This window comes from Calonectris borealis, chromosome 7 (assembly GCF_964195595.1).
Source record: "Calonectris borealis chromosome 7, bCalBor7.hap1.2, whole genome shotgun sequence".
NCBI classification, from domain to species: Eukaryota; Metazoa; Chordata; class Aves; order Procellariiformes; family Procellariidae; genus Calonectris; species Calonectris borealis.
The window spans coordinates 17,814,332-17,834,765 of NC_134318.1; the positions used below are offsets into that span (position 1 = coordinate 17,814,332).

Here is a 20,434-nt window from a genome sequence, read left to right on the forward strand (position 1 = left end):
CAGGAATATCAAGAAAAACGAACATTGCCTCCAGCTGTAGCTCAGGTTACTCTAGGTTCTTAATTTCATCCCTTTCTCCAACAGTCTAAAAGCTTTTTCTTATAAATTTTTTGCTACATCCATTCCTCTGTAGTATTTTTATTCAGACAATAAGCACAATTTTCTAGGCCTTCCTTTTTAACAACCACAATAGTGCCGTATTGGAGCTTCTGTCTTGGTAGCAGAGCGGGTTTTATCATTCCAGTTTTCTTTTCTATGTGTGTATGCAAGCCACACTGACAGCTTTCCTGCCATTCCCAGCTAAACTCAGAGGCAACAGGACTTCTTAAAAAGCAAGTTGTGATTTGTTCTTTAGGACTTCTGGTTCATGCATTTTATTCTTCTTAAAACATGCTATTAACAGCTTTAATGTTGCTTGACCACACCTGTGGAAAGCATATGCATGCTAAATTGTAATTGTAGGCTGTACTATCCAGGATTTTTTTTTTGCTTTGAGGTTGCTGACAGTTTTTTAGTGGGGGGAAAAAACCCAGGTGCTAACATTAATTTTTGGTTTTCAAATTAGTGTTTTACTGTCTAGGTTTTAACTTAGTATGTGTTAGCATAATACCAAAATGCGTGGAAAAGATGTCACCCATTTAGAGATTTATTGTGCCTTACATGGCTGTGATTTATTTTCTGGATTTTTCCTGTACTGTACCTGCTTCTTGTTGTGGATACATGAAGTTGAGAGAGCTGTGTTTTAGGCTGAGCTGTCACGAGGAGATCAGTGGTCACAGTGGCAGGAGAGCTCTTGTGCCATAACACAGTTCAGAGTGCACAGTCGAGAAAACTTCCCCACTTATCCCCCCTACCCTCGTTCTTTGTACTAGTTTCGTGACACTTGAAGCTATCTGTGCTTATACTTTCTAGTCACAGGGACACAAGAAGCTCCTTCAAGTGCCCTGGAAGTTTGGCATAGGGAGTACAACACTGAAGAATGTATTAGCATTGACGTTGCTCCTCGGTAGGTGAGCATTTCCTATCACACCACAGGATTTTCTCCAGACCTATTCCTGCTGTTAATGAGCATATTGCATTGCAAATAGTCTATTCCCCATTCTTTTTTTATCCTCTTCTTCCATGCCTGCATCACTCACAACAACGCAATGCTTTATGGATATTTCTGGTCTTTCCAAGCTTTACCATTGGTGAACAGGCTCTGAGCCACTGTGAGTGATATTACTGTGCTGGCAGTTTCTCAGAAAGCTTTCTGCTTCCCATTAATTTTGGGAAAAACGCCCAGTAATTTAACAGTTCTTAAGGTTGATTTCTATTTTTTTCATGTTGAATATTGCTGGCTAAAACTTCTGGTTGTCTAAAGCCATCAGTTATCTTTCTTCTTTATTTTCATTGTTTGTGGGAAGAACAATAAATGTATAGTGTACAATGAATGGACATACTGTGTTCTAACAGAAATTTTCATTTGGAATTTCAAAGACTAATAATGCTTTCAGTCACCACTAGATGCATATTCACGTTCTAAATGTAGGCTACTGCACTTGGCTTAAGATACTGTTGATCTTGCAACTGTAGAGGTTTGGAATAGGGAAATCATAGTTTTTTGACAGTTCATAGTTTTGGGAAGGGAAGCCTAAACCTAATTTTGCTTCTGTGTATCAGCAGTGACACACTTAATTTTTAAATTTTTTTTATTTTTAAAGAAATTAATCCAGCCACTCTTATTGTCCTGTGCTAAGACTTGCAACAGAAAAATGATGTCATTTGTTCCAAATGACATCTGTTTGTTAACTCTTAAGGCAAAAACCACCTTGGCAAATTGAATCAAATAAGCAATCCACCTGTCTTACTAGTTATGTGTTGGCACTTATTATCACTTAAGACTTCAATTTTTCCACTTTATGAACATACATTCTCCAGATACAGTATTATATTTAAAAAGAAAATAAAGAAAAGTGTGGAAGTGTTTTCCTTCCCTCATTTCTTGGAAAGTAGAGGATATAGGCATGGTTTCTAGTTTTGAAAATAGAATACTAGATTTCTGGGTAGGAAACAGTTAGGAATATTGATGAGGTGATGGATGTTTTGAAAGATTATCATGTGTGTGTTTGGAGCCAAGGACCATGGCAGGGACTTTCTGGTCCTATAAAAATTGGTCTGTTTGCTTTCAGAACACAGTTTTTCTTTCTCTTCTCCAAAAATACCAATCATAAGAGCTCCCCCTCTCCACAGTGATGAAAATTCTTACCTTTTTCTTGCTAAGACCGACAAAAATCAAAAAGTAGGAAAATTAAAGAGGTTGCCTTCAGTAAGAAGATAAGCAATGTCTTGGAAAGCAGATGAAAGATGATGATTAAGCACTAGGAGTAGATCTGTTTCTACAGTGAGATATTAGGGGGCCAGTGAGATAGGAGCCACCTCCACTTAGGAGGGATGAGAATAGTACAGGGCCAGCAGGTTCCTTAGGGCTCTGATTTCTACTAGTGGGGGAGCATGAAGGAGCGTGGTTGCCTCTTTCCATTGTATTACAGCATCCTAATGGACCAAGAATAACTTTGCTGATGCCAGCGTGGATTTCCTTATCCTGTTTCTACTAGTTCTACTAGTTGTTTTTCTTCCCTATCTGATGGGAGGGAAATGATTCGTAAGATCCACTGTACTTTTGAAAACACAAAACAAATTCCAGTGCCTCTCTAGATGTGCCAGTAAAACATGATGGCCCAGTTTCTTTGAAATATTGAGTCTTCTGTTCTCTTTAGTTGCGCATTATCACTGCTTCTTATTTGCTGGATGTTGCTTTTAATTGTATCTGCTGTTAATTTGTGTAGGTGATAAATGTGCAATTACGTGTGTGTGTGTGAGAAATCATCCCAAGTCCAAATCTGCCAACATGTTGTTTCTGATGAATTCTGAACCTCGCTGGCCAGAGGGCACATGCTTGCCATGCAGGCACGAATCAGTGGGTGATCATTTAATCTGTGCAAATATTCTCCCTTCTTATGGCGAGCTGAGGAACCAGGGAGATTACATTTTAAAAGCATGTCAATTGTGACTAGAATCCTCTCATCTTGAAAACAAGATGATGCTGATCTACTGTGCCCAAACGTGAAGTGATTAATAGTAGTGGTTAGTATTTGCACTTTTAGGAATGCTTACAGGAGTTCAGCCTAAAAGTAGCAGGAGGGAGGTAAGTGCTGTAACCAGGCAGGACACTTTCTTTGTCTTGTTTAATAAAACGTACTTGCCTAATACAGATTTCCAGTACAGGGATGTTGCTCACCTATCCAAAGGGCCACGATAGCTTAGATAATCAAGGTTTCATTTTTCAAAACTTTCCTGATGGCTCCCTTTTCCATGTGGTAATTGCTTCCGGATGGCATCACCAAAAAGCACTTGAGGCTGTGCTTTTTGATGGGGAAACTTCTGATGTTTTTAAAATGAAACAGGTTCCAGATCTTCTTGGATGCAATTTGAGCTCAGCTTTGAATTGTAAAGCCTCTCCTGTATGCCTGGGAGGATGCTTCTGCTCAGTTTATCTTGGATAAGATAAAGACTGAACTATCAGCTCCTGTGTTTTATGTGTGTGGAGCTGGTGGCAAGTCACCAGCGTCATTTGCTGGTGAAGTGGTTGGGTAGCACAGGGAGTTTGCCTAGGCAGGGCAGAGACATTAGCAACTCTCCTTCAATTTACATTCTTCTTTCTCCTAAAAGTCTACCTGAAGGTAGCAACTTTATTGTATTATTTATTATATTATAGGACTCTGATGCTTGTACTTGTTTATAGTGCAAGGGACTGTGATAGGCATCTCTAGTTAGGTAGGTAGAGAGGGTTTGTGTGGGGTTCTGTTTGTTTGATTTCCCAAGTGTTAATTTACATTTGTGCATTGAGTCCCTGATAATTTGTCTAGGGAATGGAGAAAAGCATACTTTATGAAACTGAAAAATAAATTAATATGACCAATCTCCAAACTCACACCTGTCAGGATACATTACTGGATACACACAAAGCACATGCTAAAAAATAAGAGTGCTCTCTGGATTAAATCTCGCTATTTTATCCTATTCTCCTCATACTGAGGATAGTTGCACGTAGGTTATCTGACTTTGCCCTTGATCAAAAAAGTCTGGACCTATCTGAAAGTCTATAAAGACTTAAATATTTCCGCTGGTTGGAAATAAGTTTTCATTTTTTTGCTTTCAGGGATCTCTATAGTAGCTTGGATTTCTTTTCCCCTCATTTTTTTTCAATTATCTCCATTGTATGCATTTAATTTTTTTTTTTTTAAGTACTGATTTATTAAATATTTCTGGAAGGTTCTCTGCATTTTAAGTAAATCAAAATCAGCATAAGCATCAGTAATTATAAAGCAAATTTAGCCCTTCAAGTCAGAAGTTGCAGGATTTGTTTTCCCAGCAGGATAAAGTGTAGCACAGGAACAGAAAGCAATGATCTGAAGAGCTACATATTATCAACCTTCTTTTCAGTCGAAGAATTTAAGTTTTCTCTGAAGTTTCCCACTGATGTTGTTTGTGAAAGAAAAGAGATGGTTATATGCTTTCATACAAATTAAAATCCTTTTGGGATTTGTTGCGTTGTGGATTTTGAAATGTGAACCACTTTCTAATGGATCAAAACTAATATTCATACTTGTTTCTGACAAATCATGTACTCAAAATGTCAATTTTTGGAAGATATTACCCAAGCAGAGAGAAGATAAAGTATTTCCCTTGAGGAACTTGTGGTTTACAGCATGATTAGAAAAGTCAGAACTGTTCATCTGCGCTCCGATCGTCTATTTGCTTTTCCATACTTCAGTTACACATTTAAACTTCCTTTTTTTTTTTTTTCAACCATGTATTCTTAACATTAAAATCCCGCAGCAACATAAGAACAGATGGATGTGGAAGAATTGTAACTGAATGTAACCTAGTTGTTTGTAATTTAAATATCTTGAATATTCTTGATTTTTCTAATGGAAATATAGAATAAAAATACTCTGTAACAACAGGAGATGATGCAGTACTATGCGAGAATAAATGAAAAAATGGTGAAAATAGCTTGTAGAAAAGAGTTGCAGTATCAAAGACTGCTGTAAACCATGACAGGGTAGATTTTAATCCTTTGCTTCTAAACAGTGATCCATCTCAACCTGTGTTTATAAGCACTTTTTCATATTACAGACTAGTTGAGTTTGGTCTTCATTGTAATGTGTTTCAAACATTTGGTGGTTATGGGTACAGTAGCATGCTAATTCATCTCAATTTGGGTCTTTTGGGGTTTTTTTTTGGGGGGGAAGCCTTTTCTTACTGTATAGGAGTTGCACAGTTTTGATTATGATTTAATTAGTGCTTAACTGTATGTTACTGTTTCATACTGAACGCAGTGTGTATGTGAGGGAAACGATGGATGCAATGGATGTGTGTCTCCTTTTTTTTCCTCTCCCCTCTCCCCTCTCCCCTCTCCCCTCTCCCCTCTCCCCTCTCCCCTCTCCCCTCTCCCCTCTCCCCTCTCCCCTCTCCCCTCTCCCCTCTCCCCTCTCCCCTCTCCCCTCTCCCCTCTCCCCTCTCCCCTTTTTTCTTCTTCTTTTTCTTTTTTTTAAACCCGCTGCTGTTCTCCTCATGCTGTTTGTGTCCCCTGCACACCCTTGACTTCACTGCTGCTTTCATGGCTACTGCTGAAATGGAAATGAAACATGTGATCCTGATGGCAGCTGCCCTCAGCGACACCATCTCCTTTAGGAACATCCCAGGTATCTTCAGAACCTGTTCAAGGAGGAAGATGTAAAGAAGGCTGGTTCACTGGAGGCTTAAAGTGGAAAAGAGGTGTCAAAGCCTGCCATTAACCCTACACAACAAAGCTTCTTTCAAGGCTACCTATGGAGGGACAATTTTTACTGTCTCTTCCGTTGCTGATATGGAAACAGTAAAATGTGAATGTTTATGTGGTTAAATGAAGAGCTTGCAAAGTGTTACGCAGTCTATCTGCTACTCCGGACCACCTGGCACGCTTATTTAAGGCATGTCTGTGCTGGCACCAGTAGCTGAACCTGAATGTTAGAGCTGTCCTCACTCAACCTTCATGCCTGACGAGGCAGCATCCTCATCTGCTCCTCGACTCCGAGAGATGTAGAGTTGTTTATTGGCTCAGTCGCCCCTCTTGGGTGGGAGGCCACCCTTTCTCCCCTCAACAGCTCTGACTGTTCTACTTCTTCAGTGTTGTAGTCTTGTTTTCTTTTGTCTTCTCTCCTGTCACTGTCTTAGTGGACTAGGGCATTGTATTTGCATTTGGACTAGCATGCTGGACATCGAGTGCATTTGCTGAATTTTTCGCCTGCGTCTCTTCTGCAGACTCCACGGAGGTCTGCTGCCCTCCATTAAGCTCAGTATGCGCTGTCATGTAATGCTAATGCTACCACTTGCTGGCAAGAGTGTGATTTCAGTCTTTTGTAGATACATCGTCAGTGCAATAAGCTTTAAAACTTTTTCCAAAATTGGTGGAGCTGATAGCATTTGGCTGCCTGTATTGCAGGCATTTTTCTCCTCCTTATAATTGATCTTACGGTGAATATTTGGCTTATAAAAATCTTCCCATTACTAAGATCTGCCTGGCTCTCACTAGTACCTCAAGTTCCCAGTTATTCTTTGTATGCTCACTGCAGTTGCTTGCTTGGTAACCCAGACCTATTAGCTTAAAAGGTCATCGCTAAACCATTTTAAAGTCATTAGCCACTCTGTGACTTGTTAGAGTTGTTGCAGTTGCTTTCTCCCAAAATAATAACCTCAAAAAGGCTAAAAGGCCCATCTAGCATGTTGACACCTTTGCTATGTAGGAAAAATCCACTCTAGACTCTAAAATTGATTTAGGCTCCAAACAGTGTCTGTCATCAAGGAATTATGTAAAAGATGAAGCCAGAAGAAGCAGCCCCTAGGAATATCTATGTGTAAGCAAAGCACCGTGTGGCCAGGCAGGGCTGCCTCGCTGCTCTGTCAAGCCACAGCAGAGGCTGAGGATGCCGTCTCCTCCTTGCCCTGCCATGACCGTGAGAGAAGGAAAAGTAGCAGCACTCCTGTCCTGCAGAGAAGAGGCAAAAAGGGGGAGAGAGGAATGCGTGCCATAATTGCTTCCAGACGAGTTCCTTTTTTTCCAGCATTCTCTGCTCTTAGCTCCCAGGTAGAGTGAGCATTTGCACGCATGAGCACCCTGGTACGTGGAGGAAGATGGCTTTTTGTTGTATTTAGTTACACATGTTACTTTTGCCATAAGGAAGCTTAAGCAACATTTTCCTGTGTTATTCCCCGTGTGTGTCAGGGAGAGGTCTGCTCACACACGCTCTGGCGGTGCCTGTGCCAGTGGAGGAGGTTATCAGCCTGTTGCTGCCATCATCACAGCCGAAGGTTACCTCTGGTGAGGGATGAAAAGTCCCTGTGGGTGGTGCAGCTGTAACCAGAAGAGGCATGAAGTTTACCCCTGGGGTTTTCTGCAACAAATTATTTTTGTAAATAGTTCATAGGTAATAGATTTCTGTAATAATCACTCAGTACAGCAGAGCACTTAAGGACATACTTAATTGTGTTGTTTAAATGAGGGCGTAGGTGTGGTTTCTTTTTTATATCTGTGTGTTTGTCTTCTGAAAAAGCACAGTCTATGGTTCAAACATATTCTTAATTGATTATCATTACCTTCTCCACTCCCTCTTCTGAGGTCATATCAGTGCTTGGCACTTTCAAAAGTTGTCTGGTTAAGCTATTAGCTTTGTGAAAACTTACACATTTCTGCAAAGACCCTGTATAGACACACACAGAATATTTGCTCCAATTTGTCCAGTTTTAGAGAAAGGTCTCAGTCGCTTTGCCATGGATTCAACATTTCCTTTGTTCGGCAGCACTTGCTGTGTGCTAGCAGCATTTACGCAGTTCTGTACAGTTCTGATGACCTTCCTGTAATTGCAGATGTGCTGAAGACGACTTAGGCCTGATGTCTGTAGGTAACAGGGACAGCCTTGGTCTCTGTGCCTACAGAATAAATACATATATATTTAATATGGAATTACTGCTGGCAGCAGGATTTTCTACTCTACAGCACTAGGAGGAGGAAAAAAAGCTGTATGCTTTAGTCTTCCTTACTTTTGCTTTCTTAAATGAAGTAAAGTGTTGGGGGAAAAAATAAATTTGCCAAGGAGACAAGAAATCTTAGATTAAATGATTTAGCTTAAATATATCTTTTCTATTACCATTTCAAGTAACAATTGCTGTAAACAGAAAGACCGAAGAAGCTTGGATACGAGCCCTTTTCTGTATAAAAGTGCGTGTAGTTTTTTCTGTTGTAACGACACAAAAAAGTTGAATTTAAAGCCCTTCTCTGACATACCGTAATGAAACCATCTCAGGATGTTTTTTTCTGTTGTTTTTCCTGAAGGGGGGATACTTAGAGGCTGAATATTGAAGCATGCTATGAAGAGCAATATAAGGAGAATTCATTTTTTAGAGCTTAGTTGGGGAGTATGCATCTCCTTTCAAGGTTGAGCGTTATGCCAGGTTTCATACCAAGTAACATGAATCACTTTTTCTAGAGGTGCATGGTTTGAAGAAGTCAAATCTCATGATGCCACTTGAATTTCAAAGGTGTGTTGAGTACTGACTCCCAATTAGTCCGAGTTTGGATGATTGTATTGATACATCTCTTGCAATCCTTATGAGCAGTAGATGTGAGCTGGTTTGTAAGTTGTAAGAAAAAGGGAAATTCAGACTTGAAACAACAGGCTCCTAAGTTTTAGTATTAGTTATTATTTATAGCATTTAATATGGAGAACAGCATATGAGGAGATATTGTGTAACCATAACTTCCTCAATCAATTGCTGGTTTAGTTCTTGAACAGTAACAGGGACCACTTTTTGAAAAAAGCGTTCCAACTACTTTGTTCTATTTCTTCTTAGAAAGAGAAGTTTGGTCCTTGTCAATATGCTAGGGCTATAGAAATCAGAAGGATATTCAGAGGAGATAGCTTTACAAGATTAAATTGTACGCGGGCGAGTTTAGATAAGGTAGATAGTATGGGGAGAGGGAAAAAAGCCTTTGGACTTTGGTATGTTACTCCTCTGCTTGGAATCACAAAGGACTGGCCTTTTTCTTTCTTGAGCTGTAAATAGCACAACCCCTCGGTGTGATTGTGGTTCTGTTTGTGTTGAGGTGCTTTCTTCCTTGTGTGTCCAATTCTCCTGCTGTACAGGAGTAAGCTAGAACTATGTTAAACCCCTTTGTTCTTGTTTAAAAGTCTCTGCAGAGTATGTGGTTTTAACTGTACCATTATCATTGAAGCAGATCAGTTCTTATATTTAGACTACATTTATGGATGGGTGTAGGTACATGTGTGTTCTTGATGACTTGTCCTAAAAAAACAGTTTGAACCATAATGCTTGTTTGTAATGGGCGAAGTTTGAATTGCTAGAAAAAAGCTCCAGTTAGGCACGTGATGGACGCTCTCGTCACCCGCAGTTCCAGGTGTGCCCCCAGCTGCTTCTGCAGAGGAAATACCCGGTTGCAAGATAGAGTGAGTTAATGAAAGGACTGGATGTGTTAAGAGGCTAATCTTGAGGAATTAATGCTTGCTTTCCTTGTTACCTGGTAGATTTCTAGTCTGTTGAATGTCAGTGTCTGCAGTTCTAAATACCTGTAGTTGCTTTTTCCTTTGTTCTTCCATGTAGGTTTTTTTTATGGCATGGCCTCTTTACAAACATAATTAGGTGGTTACTTTGATTTAATTCCAAAATTTAAATTAAATCTTAAATATAACATTTAGTTGTAGAGTTAATAATGCTATTTTTTAAGTTTTATTTTGCCATTCATATTACCTGACTGTACAATTATTTGATGAAATAGTATGCTACAAAGCTCTGTGTATATCTGTGCAAACTAAATGAAGTTTCACCGCCTGAGACAGGTACACTTTTCTCTGGGTAAAAAAACTGGCTGGACGGCCAGCCCGGAGAGTTGTGGTCAACGGAGTTAAATCCAGTTGGCGGCCGGTCACGAGCGGTGTTCCCCAGGGCTCAGTTTTGGGGCCGGCCCTGTTCAATATCTTTATCAACGATCTGGACGAGGGGATCGAGTGTTCCCTCAGTAAGTTTGCAGACGACACCAAGTTGGGCGGGAGTGTTGATCTGCTGGAGGGTAGGAAGGCTCTGCAGAGCGACCTGGACAGGCTGGATCGATGGGGTGAGGCCAATTGTATGAGGTTCAACAAGGCCAAGTGCCGGGTCCTGCACTTCGGCCACAACAACCCCAGGCAACGCTACAGGCTTGGGGAAGAGTGGCTGGAAAGCTGCCCGGAGGAAAAGGACCTGGGGGTGCTGATTGACAGCTGGCTGAACATGAGCCGGCAGTGTGCCCAGGTGGCCAAGAAGGCCAACGGCATCCTGGCCTGTATCAGAAATAGTGTGGCCAGCAGGAGTAGGGAGGTGATCGTGCCCCTGTACTCGGCACTGGTGAGGCCGCACCTCGAATCCTGTGTTCAGTTTTGGGCCCCTCACTACAAGAAGGACATGGAGGTGCTGGAGCGTGTCCAGAGGAGGGCAACGAAGCTGGTGAAGGGTCTGGAGCACAAGTCTTATGAGGAGCGGCTGAGGGCACTGGGACTGTTTAGCCAGGAGAAGAGGAGGCTGAGGGGAGACCTCATCGCGCTCTACAACTACCTGAAAGGAGGTTGTAGCGAGGTGGGTGTTGGTCTCTTCTCCCAAGTAACAGGCGATAGGACGAGAGGAAATGGCCTCAAGTTGCGCCAAGGGAGGTTTAGATTGGACATTAGGAGAAATTTCTTTACCGAAAAGAGTGGCCAGGCCTTGGAACAGGCTGCCCAGGGAAGTGGTTGAGTCACCATCCCTGGAAGTATTTAAAAGACGTGTAGATGAGGCGCTTATGGACATGGTTTAGTGGGCATGGTGGTATTGGGTTGACGGTTGGGCTCGATGATCTTAGAGGTCTTTCCCAACCTTAATGATTCTATGATTCTATAAGTTCGAATTTCTTAGTTGTCACCATTGCAAATTTAGTAAAGCAACTGTTGCTGATTGAAACATTTGTAGGGATCTAGTATTTACCACCTTCATCCCACAAGAGTTTCTTGCTTTTGACTGCATAGCATGTGGGTATTTTCTGAATATAATTTCCTTTTACTTAAATCTTATAGGGTCAGTTGCAAATGGCAGGCAGTGTCATCCTCCAGAAATCTCAGTCAGATTACTTAAAGCTTCTGGAATATAGCTTGACATAAAGAATTGCCTCCAGATATGGAAATAACTTTGCCAAGTGAGCTTTCCCTGGAAGGAGTGCTGCATAACAAAATGGACGACCAACAAGTTTTTCTCCAAACTTTAAGAATTGGCATGCTAGGAAAAATAGATGTGAATATATTATTATCTGGGGTTTAAAGAAGCTAGCAAGGAGATTTGAAGGTATTCAGGAATACTATTTCTGTCGAAGCTTAATGAAAGGGAAGGATATTCTAAGAGGTGTCTGTTCCCAGCCCAAATAATGACATGTGACTTGGTATGTCATCTCTCTGTCCCTTTTTTCCTCCAGATTAAAAATGGATATATAATATTTCCTTATTTTTAAGAATTGTCACTCAGCTCTCAACTGGGTGATGTTCTTAAAAATGTTGTACCCCATCATTAAAGGGGGTTGGGGTGGACTTTTCTGGATGACTTGTCATATTTCCCAATTCACCATTTTTTCTCCGGTTGTAGTGAGCAATACCACCCTTCAGTCATGGCCTAGGAGGAGTCCTGATTGCGTCTCTGCTTCTTCAGTGTCGGCGTCTGGAGCTGCCCAGTTAGCTCTTCACATACCATGCATTTACAGCCCGGAAGAGCTCTAGTAGTCAGTGTCAGGTTCAGCAGGTTTGAACTGTGAGTTCCTGTGGATAGAGACCATTCATAGCAAGAGCAAAGTACTTCGACTATTCCTTCACTACTTATTTGCCAAGATGCCTTAACTTCTTATCTGCCCTGTACTTGGCAATAAAACTCAGAAAGTAGACTAGAAGAACTGAGTAGTGGCCTTGAAAACAACTCTTTCTAAATGTCTGACAGATGAAAACCGATCATTATCTGGATACAGGGCAGATGAAAAACTTTTTAGAAATAGACGGGTCTGAGTTCCACAATCTATTTGGACAGTGTTGAGGAATAGGCAGCTGGGCCCAAATGGGATCAGGCTAGGTGTAAGGGTAGGCAGAATTGGGATGTGCTCTGAGCACTGATACAGAAAGCAAGAAAGTGAAGTTTGCAGATGCTCCCTGGGTGGGGTAGATGGGTGGTATGCCAATGCCCTCTCGCTGCCGTGTCTGTACAGGTAAAGGAATCTGTAGCTGCTCCCTGTTGGAGATGGCATCTCATCGATGGCTGTAGGGACAAAGAGCACTGTGCCCAAGACTATGTGGGTCCATGAGGGCCAGCTGCTTTCTGGTGGCTGCCATACTGCACTGCCCAGCTGAAGAAGCCTTGGGCCCTTTAGCATTACCTGGAATATCCAGCGAATGGTCAGAATGCCATTTTGCTGGACACGGTGCAGGTGGAGTACTGAAGGAATATGTGCTTGCCAAGTGGATTTAGGCTCTAGGTTATCCAATTTCTTTTCCTAGAGGGAAAAGGATTGGTGACGTCCTCTACTGCATTTTAGTCATCTGGGAGGTTTAATGAAAATTTACATCTCTCTACGTTAATAGACAAAGTTAATTATATCCTCTTATGTATAATTTAGTGAGTAGTCTAGATTAAGAAGATAACTTTAAGAGAAACAGAGTTTGAGATTGCAGGAAGCATGTTAAAAAAGTAAAATGCTGTTATGTTTTCTCTCTTTTTTTTTTTTTCCCATTTTGTTTATCATACATAATCCAGCAAACAAATGTAATGTTCCTGATGGCTAGAAGTGAGAAAAAAATTAATGGATACACTGGGCTTTTTACTAGTGGAATGGAGATGGGTTTTCCCAGAATATATTAACTGGCATTGTTAAAGCAGCTATATTAAAAATAATTCATAAAAACAATTTCTGTATTTGTTTGATAAGGTAGTCAGCTGTAATACCACATCATGTTTGTAGAACAGAAGACAGCACTCCTGCATTATAATAATGCAAGGACCACTTGTATAATCTACATGAGCTGAAGTATAGGACAATTTGTTTCACCTACCTGCATTGCAGTTTTACTAAGACTTGACTTTAAATGCAGCTTTTTTCTATCTCTACTAAATGCTGAGGTTAAAGGATCTGGAGCCAGTTATTCTTTTCTCTGCCTTTTGAGTGTCAGCCTACAAAAACATGCGTTTCTCTTGTAAGAAAGTTAGCAGTGAAGGCAGTGCGTGCAGCTCTACAAACTGAAAGTTGTTCTTTTGCCAGAATCTGAGTAATTTAAGTTTGCATGCCGGTATTTTCACAGTAGCTGGGTATGTTGCTGTTAGCCTTAAAATAAGCGTTGAAAAATCATCACCCATCTCTCTGCACTACCTAATGGAAATTCAGAGCTGTAAGAGGAGGGCATGGCCATTTGCTGTTGCAGTTCTCCTCAGCTGAAATGGACTGTTCGAGACAAATGACTTGTCAAGACAAAATGCTCTCACTAAAGCCATCCCGGTCAAAAAGCAAGAAGACAAAGGTTAAAGCTGTTGTTTCTGGTTCAGAACCTGAATTGCTGCAGGAATTTTTGAGTAAGTAAGAGCAGTAGCAATTATGATTGCATCTTTGGTCCTACTGCTCCAGCAGATACATTTAATCACTTCTGATGTGGTTTCACAGAGTGTAAGAGATTAAATTAGTAATTTTATAAATTGCAAAGAAAGAAATGAAGGATTGGAAGGTAGCAAGGGGCATTATTTCTAGCTGACCTGATATACTTGGGTGTGGTTTTGTTTGTTTTTTAAGCAGTCATAAGTTTTTGTACCTCTTTGCTTCCAATTACCAGTTGGTAATAGCTGCTCTCCTGCTAATAAAACTTCATAGTAATTTGGCTGTTAAAAATTGCTTCTGTCCCGCCTCTTTAAGGCATTATTAGAGCATCATGCCCATGGCAAAATAGCTTGAATGCTGTCAGCTGAAGCACTGTCATCATGTGTATTGTGTGAATCAAGCTATGCAAATTCAGATCTATAAAGATTTTTTAATCTTTTCTGTGCTGCTTTGTGTGAAAAGAGGATGATTCGACCCAATGCTCAGAATGCAGTAAACAAGAACAAATAATGCTTAATAAAGTATGTGGACAGCAGCAAGTGTATCCTAATGATAAAGTGATAATGTAGAAAAATGAACTACCTCGTTTTCTTGTCTCTTGCCCTTTCCTCTTATCTTTCTCACTGCCACTCTTCCGCTTTTTTTGTTGAAGGCACCAACGTCTGCTTCCTTTCATAATTCACATTATATTAAGATGCACAACAATGGTCCAGTGACTTAGATTTCTTTTAAAGATAGGTTGTAAATTCTTTTCAGTATAACTCATTGTATTGCTTACTGGGTAAAGAAAAAGATATCTATAGCAATGAGTGTAGATTTTGCTAGAGAGAGTTCACTTAGGAATGCATATTAAGAAATAATCAATCTGTGCGTTTATTTTACTATGAAGTGTTTTGAACAGATGATGTTAAGAAAATAGGAATTTTACAGGTATTTATGTCTAGTGTTTTTAACAGCTGAAGATCAAATGCTGTATTGAGCTGTATGACTGACAACTAGGAACTTAAGCATCTGAACTCAGGACTTCTTTACTGATGTTTCTGGCCTCCGACAGGTTACTTAATTTTTCTGAATCTAAACCTACACAGAAGTTGTCATATTAAATCAGAATCAGCCTGACTTGTTATTATGTCACCGGTGCTGGTTTTGCTGTTTTTTATTAAATGTTTCAGAGAAAGGTGCCAAAGTCCTTGTTCATGCGTGAACTATTCTGTCCTTAACACTTAAAATTAAAAGATGGCTTAAGTACTAAAGTATCTATCTTTTCCAAAACCACACTTTTAATATTACTATCTTAATATTTCATAAATAGGTTATTGTAAAATGTTTTCTCCATTGGAAAAGGAAAAGAAACTTTTTGACCCTCACTGTCTCTGTGAAACTGTTCTAGACTGAGGCATTTGGGAAATAAAAATTGTAAATTTTTAGCTGCTTGATTATTTAAAAAGCTGTTTAATGTTCATTTAGTTATCATGGTGTCCTGAAAATAAGAGGATTTTGTGCTGCAGGGCACGGTAAGGAACTGTAGGTGTGCAGAATAAGTAATAAAGCCATGTTTAAAATCAGATGGGGGAAGAGAGCAAACTTTTGCTGATATGACTTCTACCACTGTTTTACCTTTACTGCTAAGTTTGTACCTTTGTTCTTGGAGTTACCCATATCCTTAAAGATAAATGACTGCTAAACATCTGAAATAAATATGACATGGATGGAAGCAAATACCCAATTGAAGGTTTTGTGTGAGGTCAGAATTTAGCATCTGAACATCACACAACTTGCAAGAAATTACTGTGTCTTAAGGTTTCTGACAAACCTGGCTACTCAGACTGCCAAGAAAAGAACAGCTTCAGAGACAGAGCATGGCAGATCCATGTGATCTTAAGCTCCTTGGGCAGTTTTGTTTGTTGTAAAGGCAGTGGGAACATTGTAATCGAGGTCATTTCCAGTTTTAATAAAACTTTTTCACTCCCCCACAGCAAGTAGAAGTCCTGCCAAAGTCACTTTGGTTTGGTGCATGGAGATGTGGATAAACAAATGTTTGTCACGCTGCCCTCTCATCCGGTGCATTGGACCTCCATCAGAAAAGTAATTTGCTGACAAGAAGTTGAATCAGCTGGCAGTCACCGCTGGGAAGGGAGGGGGGAGGAAGAGCAGAATTTAATTAACAATGGAAATTTGCAGCGGGGGGAGCATGGAGAGTTGTTTCATGTCATCTTTAAAAGCAGAGGTGTAGCGAAATTCGTGCAGGCAAAGCACTCCTTCTGGGCTCAGTCCTACAATGAGCTAAGTGTTCCTAGTTAGGAAACATGCCTAGTTTAGGAGTCAGCCATGCTGCAGATCTTAACGCAATCCTTAAAGATGGTTGACGTGCCAAGAGCTGTGCAGCTAAGAACAGAGCACTCGCATCTTGTGGGATGAAACACCTAATGCTCCTTGAATTAAACCCTGGTTCTTCACATGCTGAAACAGGTTCAGTATATCTGCCTCTTTTTGGCCCTGTGCTGAAGGTGTGTATCTGAGGGAGTAATGATTCTTATTCCTACACAGTCATTTAGTTAATATAGCAAATTCTGGAAGATGAAATAGCCTTCTTTCAGTTGAATTATAAATATAATTTTGTAAATATTTGAGAGTAAAATATACATTTTGGAAAAAAAAAAGTATAAATTCATGAATTGAAAGCATATGTGCAATGAATTTTGGAAAGCTGAGTCCCTGTATCTTATTTTGCCACTACAGTCCCCTTGCATACACTATGCTTTAGAGCCATGAGCAGAGCCTGCATACATATGTGTATGGGGAGGATGAGAAGGTTCTACGCCGCCATGGCAATCCTGACATTCAGCTTATCTCCACATAATGAAATTTGAACACAGTGTGTTTTTCTCAGAAGTCATTCAATAATTTAGCATTTAGTCCTAGAAGAAATTTTACTTGATCCTTTGTGCTCCTTTCTTACAGAAGGTACCAAGTACAAACTTGTTTTGGAGGCTTTACTACTTTGAGATTAGCTGGCTTGTCTTTTTTAGTGTCTCCTTGAAGTACTGGTAATGCCCAGTGTTACGTGGTGTTTCACGATTCAAGGGTTAGAAAGACAGAAGAGAGAAATATTCTGGCTTAATTTTCTGCTAATAATTTAATTCCATCAGTCTAGATTTGGCATTGCTGATGAGGAAATCGCTTGGTTAGACAGTTGGTGTCGTCTTAGGACATGTATCTCTTTTCCTTTTTTTCTCTTTTTTTTTTCTTCTTCTTTTCTCCCTCCACCATCATTGTCTTTCTTAAAGAGAAAAGATATATCACTGTTTGTTTCTCTGTGGACACTGTGTGAAAGATGGAGGCAAACTCCATCCAGTTTCTCTGCTGTCCCTGGAGGTGGCTTCCACAGTTAAGCAACTAGTTCCTTTCCTGAATTTGTGAGTTTTTAAGTGGCCTTCCTGTCATCTGACTAATAAAGACAGTAATAACTTAAGGAAATTTGACTTGCTCTAATTGTTGAAAATAGAAGGAAATGGGACTCTTAAGATTCTCAAGTATATGCTGTAGCAGTTTCTAAATCCCTCTGCTCTGCCAAAGCTGTTTAATACAGCCAGGAACTGATCCAAAGCTTAAATATGGATGAGCAAAAAGGAAATGCCCCAAGAGCAAGTCTGCCATGCAAAGACAGGATGCTTATGCTCTTTTTCCTCTCTGTACAAATGTGTATCTGTAAAAGACAGGTCACTTTTTTTTTTTTTTTAAATTAAGTATGAGCAGTATCTATTGTGTTTCTCAGAATATTGTCATTTCAAGCTATAATTTTTAACTTAAAGAATATTTAAAGAATATGTCAGCAATTGTTATGAGACAGTGAACTAAAATCAAATGTAGCAAGTTTTTGTACTGGGGGACTTTGGCATGCAAGGTGAATAGTAGTGGAAGAATATGAAAGACAAATACTTGGAAAAGTAGGGTGAAAAGCATGTGAACTCCTAAGCGTGAAGCACTTTCAACATTAACCTGAAAAAGTAGTCATGGCTTCTTGTTGGGTTTTGTGTTCTGATCTTATTTTTTGTGCAATTTGACAAGATGGACAGTCAGAAAGTTTTAAGAATTTGAAATAAAGTGGAAAATTGCTTAGCAAGGGAGGGGGGATGGTTTTGCAACAAATTTCTTAAAATACCAAAGTTGTGTAGCTCATGAATAAACAGGGTGTTCTAGTGCCTTTGGTTATACAAGCTAGCTTGTGCCTTCTTCTGTGCCTTTTTGCCTGTATCTGAATTCCTGTTGGGGTGATTTTGAGCGTTTTCATTTATGTGAGGAGGCATCCTATAGAGGAGGAAACGCTGTCTTGGAGCATTTTCAGGTACTACTGAGGTATTGCTAGTTTGATCAAGCAGAATACGTCAAGTACGATGCTACTTTAGCCTGAATTGAATATATGGATGTGTATCAGTTCAGTACCTAAAGATGAATTTTAATATTGTGAAAGCTATGTAGAGTCCTCTGGTTATTGTTTCTGATGCTTACTAATACTGCTTCTGATGGCAGAGGTGGCATGTGTTACAGATAATGGACTTATATCCTGTGTAGTTTAAAAACAAACCAAAACCAAACATACCCACAAACAGCCTTGGCAGCCAAACAAATTGGCTAGATTTTTACTAGATTTTACTAGATTTTTTTTTTTTTGTTAGAAGTGAGGTATTATGAATGGGTTAGATGATTCCTCCCCTCTTCACAATTGTAGGTTTTCCTGTGATAACATGCCATGCATACCGGATCTTGCATTTACAAATCTGAGCTCATGTTTTAAGAACATCGCTAGGGAGAGTCACATGTCTCCATTGATGAAGTCAGCTTCACAAAACTTTTCTATCTATTCCAGAGAGCAGAATTTAACTCGTTTTAAGTCCTGGCTCTGGCTTCTAATGCAGGAAAAGAAGACAGAGAGGATCAGTGCTTCTTCAAGATCAGTAAAAGCAAGATCAGTTAAGATGATGAGATTTTGAGTCTTTTCTTTCTCCACTCTTAAAAAGAAGCTAAAGCAGCTAACAATCAGTAAAAGTTTATTTAGGTGTGGGACTCCTATGTAATCTTTTAGAGGAACTGGGCAATTTTGCCTTAAATTGCCAAGTATAATGAAGTGTCACTTCTTGGCACAAGATTTTACTGTGGTTGAGTCCCATGCAGTTTTGATACAATCTTGGTACACATTGTCTGTCATAAAGATCTCCTACTTTGTTTAATATATTGATCTGCTTTTTTCAGCTTCTCTTATGATTCTAACCCTTCTAGTCCAGACTACAGGAAATACTGCAAGTCATACGAGTTTAGAATATGCAAAGAGATTGATTTTAATTAATGCAGAAATTATTTTGCTTTTAATAAGCTTTAATGAAATAGGAGCACAGCTTAAATTGTTATGTGAAAATGTTTGAAATGGAAGGAAAAATACACAGCAAGTTTTTTTTTTTGTGAAGCCAGTGTGTCAGTGACATGCTTGTCATATGTTTTCTTTAAAAATCAGAACAAAACAAAAAACTTATATTCTGTACAATCAACTAGAATTATTCATAACCAATATATTTTGAGTCATTTTTTACAGGGATTTGTCAGGCTAAACAGTTTACTTCAAGATTCAGTTCCTTTTCTGGTACTTATTTTCTGCAATGTCTGCTACTAACAGGAGGATTTGCTTGGAGGGAGTTTTCCTTACATTCAAATACTTCAAGTTTGCTTTTGCCTAGACATCACTCCTTTTATCAAATCTGGGAGCCTCATTCTTTGTCAGGGTAAATAAACACACGCCATTAAAGTTGGGGTCCATGTCACTTTCACTAGATCGGGCCCTAAGTGTGTTTGCTTTTTTTAATTCACTTTCCTGTTATTGCTTGTGTTGTTAGTACACTTATTTTATCACATCTTGTCTTTCCTTCATCTAACACCATGGTAGTTACAGATGTCGTGTCTTTTCCTAGGAAGAAGCAGAGGAGATGAGCAAAAACTAGGATTTCTTTCTTATTTTCCAGCTTCTTTCTATTTCCAGCTTTCTTTCTATTTCAAAGGTAGATCGATACGTTTAATCTCATGCTGCTTCTCAGCTTTTATTTCTTAATTTCAAAGAGACTGGAAGAAACAAATATTGAAATGTAAGAAGGAGGACTGTAGGAAAGGCAGCTCCTGAAAGTATTGAGACTGTCTTTGAGCTTGGTCATTGGGAAGACAGGTCTTGCATCCTGGCTAGTGCTGAAAATGGACCAGATTTCAAATCGCTTTTGCACGTAATCATTCCCTGTCTTTACTGCGACATGTTTATCCTGTTTGTGAGGGATGGTGGAGCTGTTAAGTTTGTAAGGTTTTGAAGTAGGATCTGTTTTTCTAGTTCTTCTGGTAAGTAAAATCTAGCATACTTCTAAAATAACTAAAATAAAAGGCGTCTCTGTCTATTGATCTATTAATATGTGAAAAAACTTGCTGTTGCTACGTCAGTAACAGCAGATAGCTTTGTAGTCCTTGCTTTTAAGGTCAGATACTGAAAGTTGCAAAACGTACTTACCAATGAAATGAAATTTCGAAGTGGAGGAAGTTTGAGGATGAGAATACAAATCAGTTAGACAATGAAATAGGAGCTGTAAAAAGATAAGAAACCAAATAGATTCTGACTGTTGTTGCAGGTATCGCTCATAATCTTCATAATGTAGAGAAGAAACTGTATTTTCAGTGTATCTG

The 20,434-nt window shown here is 39.6% G+C and overlaps 1 protein-coding gene across 1 annotated transcript in view; it reads left to right on the forward strand.

Annotated features, from left to right (window-relative positions):
* The window catches only part of DLG5 (discs large MAGUK scaffold protein 5), a 115,213-nt gene that overhangs the window by 22,090 nt on the left and 72,689 nt on the right, over positions 1–20,434 (forward strand). The gene's annotated exons all lie outside the window — the stretch shown is intronic.